This window comes from Felis catus, chromosome B4 (genome assembly GCF_018350175.1).
Source record: "Felis catus isolate Fca126 chromosome B4, F.catus_Fca126_mat1.0, whole genome shotgun sequence".
In the NCBI taxonomy this organism is placed as follows: Eukaryota; Metazoa; Chordata; class Mammalia; order Carnivora; family Felidae; genus Felis; species Felis catus.
In genome coordinates, this window is record NC_058374.1 from 124,635,594 (window position 1) to 124,648,999 (window position 13,406).

Genomic DNA, 13,406 nt, shown 5'->3' on the forward strand with positions numbered 1-13,406 from the left:
TTGAGCGTCCGACTTCAGCTCAGGTCATGATCTCACGGTTCGTGAGTTCGAGCCCCGCGTCGGGCTCTGGGATGATGGCTCGGAGCCTGGAGCCTGTTTCCGATTCTGTGTCTCCCTCTCTCTCTGCCCCTCCCCCATTCATGCTCTGTCTCTCTCTGTCTCCAAAATAAATAAACATTAAAAAAGAATTTAAAAAAAATAAATAAAGACATCCCTCTGAAAGCAGTGCCTGAAGTACCCACATGGATTTGATTTTTCCACTAGTTTATAGACGAGCTTCCTTTTGCAGGGGGTCCGTGTTTTCTTGTGGCATCAAGACATCATTTGAATAGGCTATAAATCCAAATAAATAAGTGCTTTCTTAAAAAAAAAAAAAAAGGGGCGCCTGGGTGGCACAGTCGGTTAAGCGTCCGACTTCAGTCAGGTCACGATCTTGCGGTCCGTGAGTTCGAGCCCTGCATCAGGCTCTGGGCTGATGGCTCGGAGCCTGGAGCCTGTTTCCGATTCTGTGTCTCCCTCTCTCTCTGCCCCTCCCCCGTTCATGTTCTGTCTCTCTCTGTCCCAAAAATAAATAAAAAACGTTGAAAAAAAATTTGAAAAAAAAAAAAAAAAAAAAAAAAAAGGAAAGGGTCACCTGGGTGGCTCAGTCGGTGAAGCGTCTGAATTCGGCTCAGGTCATGATGTCATAGTTCATGAGCTTAGGACCTGTGTCAGGCTCTGTGCTGACAGCTGAGCCTGGAGCCTGCTTCCGATTCTCTGCCGCTCCCCCTGCTCATGCTCTGTCTCTCAAAAATAAATAAAAACTTTTTTTTTTAATTTAAAAATAAATAAATAATAAAAAATAAAAAAAGAAGGGGGGAAAAAAGTTGAGGCTGCAGACTTGACTGGAGTTTTGATCTGTTTGCTCGTACGTGTATCCCAGGGCCTCTGGTGGGGCTGTCATGAGAAGACAGAAGAAAACATCACTAGAAATTTCCCCCCCTTTCCTTCCTCTGTGAATAAATAGCGTGGCTTACTTTTCACAAATGCCCTTCATGTTGGTTTTCTAATTGATCTTGGGAAGGACCCAAGGACAACGTCGGCCAATTTATAATGGCGTCCAAACTGGGAGGTGTGGGGGTGGAGGAGGGGGGAGCGAGGGGCTCGTCTCCGCCATGTGGCATTTCTGGAGCAGTGCCTGTGAGGGTGAATGAAAAAGAACTTCAGAGGGCAAAGTCGAGTTGGCAGCCAGACTCTTTGAAGATGAAGGATGCTTTGGGAAACTTAAAAAAAAAAAAAAAAGACTTTGAAAGGAAATGATTACAACACAGGATTTTGATGAGTCTTAACATGGCTTGGTCCTGAGTTCACTTTAGGCTCAGTGTCTTTGCCACTTGCCCTGTGTGGCTCCCACAAGGAAAAATGAGAAGGCACTACAGACAGAAGTCTCCCTTGGAGCGCCTAGGACTTCCTCTGACCCCAAAGAGTTCACTTTATGGGGGGGGGGGAGTGCCACCAGATATAGGTAGGGAAGGAACATCCTCCGGAGAAGCTGATACTGGGTATTGATTGGGTCCGGGTGGACCAAGGTTGCGCCCGGCGAGGTCGGGATGGAATTGTTAGGGTGGAAAAGTCACGCTGGGAACTACCGTGTGTCAAGACGTTATGTGAGCATTTTATACAGATTGTATCAGTTGGTTTCTATGAGGTGGGAACTGTATTTTATTCTCGTTGTATGCCGGAGGAAACCGAGGCACAGAGCAGCACAGCTTTCCCCCAAAGTCCACAACTGGCTGAGGGGTAAACCACGTGCTGGATTCCGCCTTCGGAACCTCTCTTTTCCTCCTCATCTTCGTGCTAAGAGGCAAAAGGAGCAGGTGATTCGTTTTAGTTGTGCATTTACTGTGTGCCCGATACAAAGCTGCTCACCACAACTTCGCCTCTAAGCCTTTCTCCCTCTTTACAGGTGTGGAAATTATGACCCAGAGAGGTTAGGTAATATGTCCGAGGTCACACAGCTAGAAGGTAGCAGAGCTGAGATAAAAATCCAGCTCCATCTGGCTCCAGAGCCCAAGCAGCCGCCTCCCTCTTGGCCACTGAATTCCAGAGGCCCTTGGGGAAGCATTTGTTGTGACGGTAGCTGGGCAGCCTACCCGGATCCACTGTTAACCCTCGGGACTACCGGCCAGGAGGAATCCTGGTTAGCCAGAGCCTCTCTTGCTTCTCAGTCTCTCTGGTGCTCCCTGGGAGGCCCCTACCCCAACATGTGCTCTCAGGGGCAGCAGCATGACCCCTGCCCCCCCAACCCACGAATGGCTCCGGACACTGAGCCTTGCTCATTTCAAGTCTGATATGGCGGGGTCGCGCACACACAGATGCGTGTGTGTATTCCGAAAGGCCAAAGCGCATGAAGAAGGAGCTCCGGGGAGAGACCGACCGAGGGGAGTCCCACTCAGTGAGCCAGCTGACCCAAGTCCCCGTCGCTGAGGCAGCCCGCGGTTCTGGGGGCGTCCTGCCGCCTCCCCCGCAAATGCCAGAGGAAGAGCAGATCGTGGTTCAGGGGGAAAGGCCCCGCCCGGGAGGGTGCAGAGAGCCGGTGCAAACCCCGGAGTATGGGACGTAGAGGCGGAGCTGTGGGAAGAGCCCAGTCTCGAGCCCCGGGTGTGAATCCTGCCCAGGCTCTTGACTTGCCAGGAATCCACGGGCAAGTTCCGGCCCCTCTGGGGACGTTGGAATCCTCATCTGTAAAATGGAGACAGGAACGGTTGCACTCAGTCACCGGCAGGGATTATGTAAGACTGCGTGACATAATCCCAGCTCACGCTAAGTTTGCCGCCATTAGGTGCCAGACATCAAGCGAAACACTTCGTATAGTCTCAGTCCTCCCTGTCCCCCCCCATCAGGCAGATGTTATTATTGTTCCTTACTTTACAGCTGTGGCAACCCAGGCCCCTCGGCTGCCTGCATCCACGCCGGCCCCTCCCCCCCTCTCTCGGCCTCCTGTGCCCCCCTCCCCCCACAGGAAGCCTTGCCAGCTCACTGCCCCCAGCCCTGGGGAATATTGCTCAGGGCTCAATGGGTCCGGATCGCGGCTGCTGCTGGAATAAATGAGCTCATGTGTGGCGTGCCTGTCTCTTGCTGAGTGAGCATCACCCTATGAATTCTCGATGAGCTTACCCAACGTACAGCAATATTGGATCAGCGTTTAAATGGACAGCCTTGTGCTCGCTGAGAATGAACAGTCAATAAAGGCCTGTTGACTGTCGGCTGGCTCAGCCCCGCTCGGGCTCAGGCCTGGGGTCCCTGCCAAGCCCGGAGAAAGGGGCAGCCCCAAGCCCCCAGCTCCCGCGGATCTGATGGTGCTTGGGGTTCTCTGCACCCGCGGATCTGATGGTGCTTGGGGTTCTCTGCACCCGCTGAAGGTCAGAGAACTTTCTTTCGCTTACCTCCTGTGGCTCGTTCTTCAAGCCTTCAGTCACTTGTGCCTTTTCCCTCAAGAGCCTCCCTTGTCTTGTTTAATTTAGACGTGGGTAGTAACGAGGGCTTGTGTCTGGTCCACAGGACTGAGATTTTTCATTAAGGAGGCCCTGGGGGACCAGCTTCATTTACTCTTCCAGCATCTCGTCTGCCTGTTTGTTGCAATCTTCAGGCAGCCGGCTCAACGGAAGGCCTGGGCTGCAGACGGGAGACACTGTCCACACCTCCTCCTAAACAGCAGCAATTGCTTACCTTTGGCGGGTGGGGGAGCATTAAAAACAGCCAGTGCTCCTGAAAGGGACTGGGGGCGGGGTGTGTTGTGAAACGATTCATTTTCTAAAATTAATTCTTCATCGCTAACACCTAGGGAGGCAGCCTGATGCAGAGAACGCGCCTGAGCAGGGCGGTGGGCGGCTGGGTCACGCAGGGCTGGCCGAGCGATCCTTCTTGGTCTCACTTTCCTAATCTCAGCAGTGGGGACTGAAGAGGAGTCCTGCCCTCACAAGGCAGTTAGTTGTGCAACTGAAATGAGAGAATGTGCATGACGGTAGAGGGGCAGGAGAGCAAACCAGAAGCGAGCACGATTCTAGAGTCCAACCCCCTGGGTTCAAATCCCAGTTCTGCCGCCGATGGGCCGTGTGACCCTGGGTAGGTCACAGAGCCTGTCTGTGCCAAGGTTTCCTCCTCTGTCAAATGGGGGTAACAACTGAACCTATTTCAGGGGCTTGTCGTGAGGATTCAGGGAGGGAATGGGCATTTCGTGCCTGGTAGAGTGCCTTTCACGGAGTACTTAAGGAGAATGGCCGTGAGTGATAGGAATGCTGCCGAATGCAGCTGTCCCCGGCGGACGGGAGGGGCTCCATGAACATTTCCCGATTCTGATTCCGGGCTCTTATGCATTATTAAGTCTGGCTGTGCTGCACCTGTTGCCTGCTCCAGAGAATCTGGCTGGCTCAGTCAGCAGAGCATGTGAGACTCTTCATCTTGGGATTGTGAGTTTGAGCCGCACCTGGGGTATAGAGATTCCTTGGAAATAAAATCTTAAAACAAAACAAAACAAAACACTTTGCTCTCCAAAAACAGTCCGGAAGGGGTGCGGCTCCGACCCTGGAGTTTGGAGCAGTTAAACAAGGAGTTTCTGCATTAGCTTTCCCGACCGCCTGAAAGTCCCTGTGACAGGCAGAATGGTGGTCCCCAGAGATGTTCATGTCCTAATCCCTGGAACCTGGGAATAGGCTCTGTTAACTGGCAAAGGAGGAAGGAATTAAGGCAGCAGATAGAATTAAAGTTGCTAATCGTCTAATTAAGATAGATTTTCCTGGGTTATCTGGGTGGGCCCAGTGTAATCACAGAGGTAGTTGACGTGGGGAAGGGGGAAGGGTGTCTGGTTAAGAGACAAGGAGACAAGGAAAGCAGGTAGCCCCTGGAAGCTAAAATCCCCTCGACTGCAGCCAAGTGGGCCCGTGTCAGACTTCTGACCCCCAGAACTGTAAGATGTAAATTCGTGTGGCTTTAAGCCACTAAATGTGTGGTGACTTGGTACAGCAGCCATAGGAAAGTAGAGCAGTCCCAGCACCCCGGTTTCCTGCTGGGGTGACTTCTGGGCCTTGAACCCCTAAAGGGCTCCGAGTTATCCAGAGACCCCCGTCCGCCACCCCCATCATGGCTGGGGCAGTAATGTTTACCTCTGTCCCTCCTTCCTGCAAACACTTTCTGAGACCTTGTCGTATGTCAGAGCCAGCACTCGGTACTGGGGACACAGCCGTGCGTGGGACAGGCGGGCCCCCTGCCCCCATGGGGCTCAGAGACCAGCACGGATGCTGATCTTTACCCGATCCTTACGGAGGATGATAATACCAAGGTTTTCTGGAGCTAACCGAGTGCAGGGCACTGTGCCGGCCCTTCACACACATCAGTTTGTTGATACTCATGAGAGGGGGTGGGGCACCGGTTATCACCCCCATTTTACAAATGAGGGCACCGAGGCACGGTGTTTGGGGGACGTGCGCAAAGTCACAGAGCTGTGCGGCGGCGGGCCAGATTCAGAATGCAGGCAGTCCTTTATTTTTTTTTTTTTTTTTTTTTCCAACGTTTATTTATTTTGGGGACAGAGAGAGACAGAGCATGAACGGGGGAGGGGCAGAGAGAGAGGGAGACACAGAATCGGAAACAGGCTCCAGGCTCTGAGCCATCAGCCCAGAGCCTGACGCGGGGCTCGAACTCCCGGACCGCGAGATCGTGACCTGGCTGAAGTCGGACGCTTAACCGACTGCGCCACCCAGGCGCCCAGGCAGTCCTTTAGAGACCGGTCTGTGCTGCGTGCAAAATGACAGGGAATGGGGAAAGTCCCAGAGAAGATGTCGGTGTGACCGTGGGCCCCGAGGTGTCCCTCTGGCCTCGAGGACGGCAAGTCCCCGTTTTAAGCAGGTGTCCAACACTGGCTCTGGGGGCTGATTTCCAGAGGCAGTGTGTGAAAGCAAATGCTAAACACAGTCACAGAGTCCTTATCCACTGAGCTCGAGGGTCCAGAAGGGGTGCGGCTCCGACCCTGGCCTCCTCGGCCAACCTCTCTCACTCGGGGCGGCTCCCAAACAAGGGAACCCTGGTGCCAGACCATCCCCCTGGTGCCCTGCCTTCTAGGCCATCCATGGCATCAATCAGTGGCGACTTGAAAGTCAAAGTGGCCCACCGCATTTGTTCCGGAAGACAGCAGGCTGGCCGTTATTCTTAGTGTACGTTCAAGTACATCCATCCACTGTCCCCTTGTTCACCATTATTCATTCATTCGTTCCCTCTCTGTCTCTCTGTATCTCTGTCTCTTTGTCTCTCTCTCTCTCTCTCTCTCTTTCTCACACACACACACACACACACACACACACACACACAGCCAGCTCTGTGTGCACACGCGCGTGATGCCGGCTCCAGTCCGACAAGAACACAGGCTTCCTGCCATTAATTGGAGGCCCCTAGCTGCAGACCTAGCATAACAGTCTATTCATAGTCCTTTTGTAATTCCAAGAACTGCTGCTCTAGCTAATGCCTACTTCAGGGCCAATGACTAGTTGGCATGTCAGCACTTTTCGCGTTATAAACACCCCCTTTTCAGCTAGGACTTCTCATTTCAAGTCTTCTTCAGACGGAAGAGCTGCTGAGTGGCCAGCGGGCCCACGGGAGGCGGCCGGTACCTGGAGGTGCTCAGGGAGGGCGTGGCTGGAGGGGACTTACAGGCTCCGCTTCCTCTAGGAGCCCCACGAGCCCTGGGGCCCAGCCACTTCCTGCACGGCTGTCCGGCTGTCCGGCCGTCCGGCTCACAGCTTCCCTTGCCTTGCGCCCATTTCCTGGAGTCAAATGAAAATGGCTTAGGAGTTGGTCCCTGCTCCATAACTTCTGGAATAAACCTTTCTCTCCGGATCTTTGCTGCCTTTCAGGCTTTTCCACACTTCTGGGTCTGCGGCTCCAGTGGCCTTGTAAACACATTGCTTTTTGTAAATTGGATGAGTAGACTTTTCTGGTTCGGTAAACACTGCTGGAGGCAGCCGGGGCCCCAGGAAACCCGCTTCCTCCTGAAACGTGCCCACAGGGCAGGCGGGACGGCGCTCAGAGACTGAGTCCCAGCTCCCATTTCTTGAGGGCCTACTGTGTGCCGAGCATTTTACCCACACGGTCTGATTTTCTTCCCACAGTCCCGGGTGGTGGGTACCATGACACTCCCCTTTTCACAGATGAGGGAGACGGCAGCGAAGAAGGTTCGGTAAGCTTGTCCGTGCCCTCGTGACAGTGAGGGGCAGAGCCAGGATGCGTGACGCCAAAGTAGGACAGACACCTCACCCAAGTTTCCGGGGACTTGGGCAGTCGTCACTGCCCTTCGTTTGGGAGGTATGTTTGCCTCTGGTTCTGTGTCCCTTGTCCCTTCTGGGCGGCCGTGCAGCCTCCCCTTCCAGACCCTCGTCCTGCAAGGCCCCTTGCCAGGCAGGCCTGCAGCCACACTCAGCCCAGGGTCTCCCCAGGACCACGGCCACCTCACACCCATTCCCCGCGAAGAGGCATCATCGCAGGTATTAATCTCCAACAGCCTGAAATGCCGTGGTCGGCAGCCAAGACTGAACAAAGCCAGCAGATGCTTGGCCTTTGAGGGAGGAGAACACCGCGAGCTTTTCCTGTGCTCTCCTTTTGATTTGCTATTCAATTAAAAAAGAAAAAAAAAATTGGAGCGCACCAGTGAGTAGCACTCTAATTGGAAAAAAACAGAACAAGTTCACACAAACAGGAAGCGTGGGGTGCAGTTAGCTGGTCAGATGCCTCGTCGCTTTGGGGCTTTTGAAAACGACCGTCCGTATTCTAGACCGGGCGTCTGTCTCCTCTTGCCTCCCTTAATGAGCCTGGGTTCTTGGGCGCAGCATTCTGGGGGTCGAGGAGCATAAGGGACGGGGAGAAGTGCCATCTGGTGCGCCATCACTCTGCCTGCCCCCAGGGGCTCCTCGGCCACTCTCGTGGCCTGGGTTTGCCATCCATCCATTCCTGGGACGTGCTTGCTTGTAAAGGACCGGAACCCATCCTGTCCTGCTGAAACAGAAAGGGAATGTGTTGGAAGGGCAAACTGGGGCAGAAAGGGTGTTTGGGTTTGTGCCTGCCCCTGCTCTGCCCCCACCCCTTCAGGACTAGGCTGTGACTCCACAGTGCTCCCTCTGGACCCTTGAGCCTCTACTGCTTGTTTCTGTGTCTCTGCATCTGTCTCCCTCCATCTCTCTCTCTCTCTCTCTCTCTCTCTCTCTCGGCCACCTCAAAATGGCGCCTTCAGTCCAGAGCCTTCATTCCCATATGGGTCCAGTGCCCGCTGCTGGCTCGCCCCATCTCTCTGATCCTCAGTGCCGTGTCATTGGGGGAGAGAATATGATTGGTCCATGTCTCCGTGTCCCCATTTCTAGAAAAATAGGAATACTAATAGTGCCCATATCTGGAATGTCTGTGAAGGCAAAATGAGGTTAAGTGGCTCTGCTTATTAACTCATTCAAACTCAGATGGGCGTTAAGTGCCCGGCACCTAATTAATGCTCAAAAATGGTGGTTGTTGCAGCTGTCCTTTCTGTTATCCAGTGGCCCTTGTAGAAGGAGTCATGTGATGGAATGTTTTCCAAACTATACCTCAAAAACAGCTGGTGCTGAAAAACAGCTCATTTCTCCTGAAGAACTACTATAAATACTTCACAATCAGTAGTAGTAAGATTTGCGTGAGGTGTTTAATAATTTTCAAAGCACTCCCACGTCTTATTTGACCTAAATGGCAAAGGTGTTATTAAGAGGAAGCTTACAATGAGGAAACAGGAATTGGAGGTTTGAGTATTGCCTGAGGTCACAAGGTCTGCAAATTGCAGAGCCTACAACCAGTCCGGTATCAACTCTCATTCCTGTGCGTTTTCAACTTCACCGGAGGTGGAAGGTTTCACGCCCCGTCACATTTCCCTTTATACCTTGGCTGCTGGGAAGCTCAAGAGAAGCGCTCTCCCAACCGGGGCTGTTTGTGTATTTCTCATACTGTCGTGTGCTGCAGTACTCGGGTGGGCTAGATTTGCTTTATGAAACCCAGCATATGTGCATCTGTTTCAAGTAGATGAATCATGACTTCCCAATGCCTTTAAAAGTGGTGGCGATGAATTTTACCTCTGGAGCGCCGCCGTCTCTGCTCGTGGGAGATGATGGGCTTTGGTGGCCGCATGCTGGTGCCTCTGGCTTCCTGCCGTCCGAGTCTCTTCTCCAGCCTTGCTTCAGGGCTCTTTGCCCACATCTTTCAAAGGGAAAGACGGTCCCTCCCTCCTCTGCAGTCCCTCTCCCTCTGCTTCCTCCTGATATCTGGGGCTTTTCTCAAAAACCCTGGCAGTGAAACATTGTGAAAAGTTAGCCGAGACCTTTCGGAGGCTGAGATGGAGAGAGCGTCTCTCCAGAACTCTTAAGAGTTGTACGCCTGCCACTGACAAACCGAAGTGTATTACGGGAAGGGTTCGTGTGTGCCTGGGGCTAATGACTTTCTTGGCCTTTGTCCCTCAGTTCTCAGGGGTGCGGTGCTGGGGGGCCTGGTCAGACTCTTGCTGGGGCAGACATCTCACCACGAGATTCTTCCAAGAGAGCCAGACATACCTGGCCTGAATCCCCACTCCAGCCCTGTGCAACCGCGCTGAGCCTCAGTTTCCTTATCTGTGACATGAGGGTTGTATCATCTCCCACAGGAGTTGGGCTGACAGTCAGCAGTATCAGTCACAACGATAACAAGGCAGCAGATGTGTATCAGGGCTTTATTTGCGGTGGGATAAGAGCTGATGCTTCTTGAATGCTTACGGTATCCCAGATGCTGTGGTAAGCACTTTGTGTGTTTACTCATGAAGGTCTCCCTCTCACCAGCCAGTGAGAAAAACAGAGAGGTTCACAACTGGCCCAGGGTCACACAGCAAGAGGTCGCAGCAGAGGCAGGACTCAAAGGTGAGTGGAAGGCACGAGACCAGGCACGCAGTGGGTACTCAAGCAGTGTCCTTTCTCTTCCCTTCCCCCGGGGCTGGGAGGCCAGCAGCCTGTCTTCAAGGTGGGGTGATGCTCATAGGCAGGGAGGTCAGTGCCTCCCCTGTTCCTCTCCCTCTGACTCCCCTCTACTCCTCACTTACTCTCCTGTAAAAACCCAGACTTAGCACATGGCGGCCTGCACAAGCTTTGAGTCGGGAGGTGAGCGGATCATCGCTCCACTTCTGCTGAGTCCCAGGGTCTCCTTTCTGAGGCAGCCAGAGCACAGGTGTTGGAGATACATGTGCTTTCGTCAAAAAACCCCAACGTTTTGGTAAATGAAACGCCCGGCCAAACACTGGGGGGTTCAGGCCCTTTGAACCCGGGGAGCTGTTTCCCCCTTGGTGCACCGAGGAACGCGGACACCCCAGTGGCTCAGAGGGCAGCCCGTGGGCCTCTCACCAGACGAAACCTCCTGAGGCAGGGGGCTTGTCTGACTCTCCCGTTTTATGTAATTGATTTTTTACGAAAGAAGTCCCCTTTTTAATCTACGTGAATCCTGTCCCCTGAAGCCCGTTAACAGACTTCCCGACACTCCCCTCCGATTTGGGGTTTTGTCTTCTGAGCACCACCGGCTCACCCCCACCTTCCGGAAAACAGCTGCCTTCCGTGAGGGCCTGCTGTCTGCCGGGGACCGCGGTATGCGGCTGACAAAGCCTCAGCCACCCTCTGGGTGCTCCCTGTTGGCACCGTTCCTGGTGGTACAACTGAGGCACGGACAGGCTGTACCGCGTGCCTGCACTGCCCTTGACTCTGCAGGCTCCCTCGGCCTGTGGCCTGCTTCCAAGTGCGAACTGGGTCTGTTCCCTCCCCAGTGCTCGCCCTCAATAAATCACTCCCTGTTCAGTCATATTGTTAGAGCAGCAATAAAGCCTCCTTGGAGTACCTCGTATATCTGCCTCTGGCTTATTGCCAGGTCTTTGGCGCGGAGAGGAGTGCCCCCTGGGAGGCGGGGAGTCCTATAAGCCCATGGGGGTCCAGGGTAGATTCTGGGCAGGGGGCTATCTCCGTCGCCCTGCCCCCAAGAGCCCCTGATAGCTGTGACCTCAGCAGCCCTCCCTGGAAAGGAGCTCCGTCCTCAGAGCCCAGAAGACTGAGTGGGTGCATTGGGGCGTTTTCTGCATTTCTTCCCCGGAGAGAGAACATTACATAAAGTAACCTCTGTTCAGCCTTAAAAAGGAAGGAGGGTCTGACACGTTACCACGTGGCTGCACGTTGGTGACATTCTGCTAAGTGCAGTAGGGCAGATGCAGACGGACAAGCACTGTGTGTGTTTCCAGCACACTAAGGACCTACAACAGTCAAGTTCAGAAAGAGAGCAGAAATTGGGGGGGGGGGGGGGGGGGTGCCAGGGACTGAGGAAGTTAGTATTCACTGGAGAAGAGTTCTAGTTTGGGGAGGGGACACATTTCCAGAGACAGTGTTTGTCTGCACAACAGAGGGACTATATTTCATGGTGCTCAACTGTACACTTAAAAATGGTTAAGGTGCCAAATTTCGTGTCACGTATATCGTGCCACAATTTAAACGCGCGTGCGCACAAGAACTCCGGGTGGTTTTCTGCTCCCGGCACTGCCCAGGGAGCTTACGCCCTTACGAAAGCATTTGTCCCCAAGGGCCAGAGAGAAGCTGCCAGGAGCAGGGACCTTGCCCTCAGGCCTTGTCCTGCACCTTTGAGGCCTCGGTGTGGATTTCCTGGGCTGGTCTCTGCTTAGAACAGTCACCGGCGGGCTCCCTCCGTCCTTCCCTCCACCTGAGCACTCCGTTACGGAGCCTTGGAGGTCAGCTGTGGTCAGTCCTGTCCTTGTACAGGAGAGAAATGGAGACCAGAAGAGGCAACGAGGCTTGCCTCGAGGAACACATCATGTTACCGTAGGGTTGACAGATAAATACGGGACACCCAAAGTGGAATTTCAGATAAACGATGAATAATGTTTTAGTGTAAGTATGTCCCGTGCAATATTTGGGACATACCCATACCAAAGTTATCTGAAATTCCGATTTCAGTGGTGTTTTGGATTTTCTTTGCTAAATCTGGCGAGCTTCCGTGGGAGGCGACCGGGGTCTCGTTCCCTGGTATCTTTGCACTTGAGAACTACAGGTGGTGGCACGCTGTCAACATTAGGGATGCGGGTTCTGGTGTCGGACTCATCAGATACCTGTGTGACCTTGGGCAAGCTACTCAGCTCTCTGATCCCCAATTCTGCCTCTTTTTTTTTTTTTTAACATTTATTTATTTTTGAAAGAGTGCGAGTGGGGGAGGGACAGAGAGCGAGCGAGGCAGAGAATCCAAAGCAGGCTCCGGGCTCCGCGCTGACAGCAGTGAGCCCAACGCGGGGCTCAAACTCACAAACCACAAGATCACGACCCGAGCGGAAGTCAGGTGCTCAATTTGAGCCACCCAGGCGCCCCTCAGTTCTGCATCTTAAAATATGGATGATGACAGCACCTTCCTCATGAAATGGTGAAAGGTTAAACAGCGGTACCTGTAGAGCCCAAGCACAGTACGGGTTGAATTAGTGGTAACTCTTCTTTAGTTATTCTCGTGAGTTTCTTTCCTTTATGAATTAAAGATAACCACGTACTTAACGAGCGTTAGGCTGTGATGCCAGGACAGGAAGACGACAGTCCGGCTGCTCACCCCAGCCTCGCTGAGATGCTGTGTGACCTCGGGCAAATCACTGTACCCCTCTGGGTTTCCATTTCCTCAACTCTAAATTGGATCTGAGTGGATCTAAACAGTTCTAAGGTGGCTTTCGAAATCAGAAGTGTAAATTATACCTCAATAAGGCTATTAATATATATATTTTTAATTCTGAAGTGTACCTCCCTTGTGTCTCCCAGCACAAGACACCCATGTAAGTCTTCTCACCTAATGCTCACAGCTATGAGAAGCAGGTGTTCTTTGCCCTACCCAGCTAATGACTCTCAGGACTCAGAAAAGCTAAGTAAGTAACCTGTGCAGGGTCACACGGCCATTCTGTGGCAGAGCCTGACTTCCTATCTTGGTCTCCCCATACCCCTGTTCTTAACCATCCTCTACAAACCAGGGGTTTCTTTGGAGGCGGTTGGGGGCAAGCAGGGTTCCACAGGCCAGCCCCAGGTCAAGTCTCCCCGGACGGATTATCCCTGGGCAGGTGAAGCTAGGTGGGGCCGTCTGTATGGTTCCCAGAGGCCGATGGAAACGGTACACGGAATATTTCCTCACCACATTACGACTGCCATCTTGAACAATCCACATGTGACCGGGCAGCAGAAGAAGCCTCTTCGTTCTTTAAGCCATCACTCCCTTGTTGCCCATCCCTGAAGCCAGTGAAGTAGGTTTGGCAAGAACAGTGCCTGCGATGAAGGCCTTCTCAGCTTGGCCTCCGTCACCCAGAGGACGGGGTAGAAAACAAATATGTC

General features: G+C 53.1%; 1 protein-coding gene across 9 annotated transcripts in view; it reads left to right on the forward strand.

The window, feature by feature from the left end:
• The window catches only part of CHST11 (carbohydrate sulfotransferase 11), a 267,881-nt gene that overhangs the window by 223,551 nt on the left and 30,924 nt on the right, over nucleotides 1–13,406 (forward strand). The gene's annotated exons all lie outside the window — the stretch shown is intronic.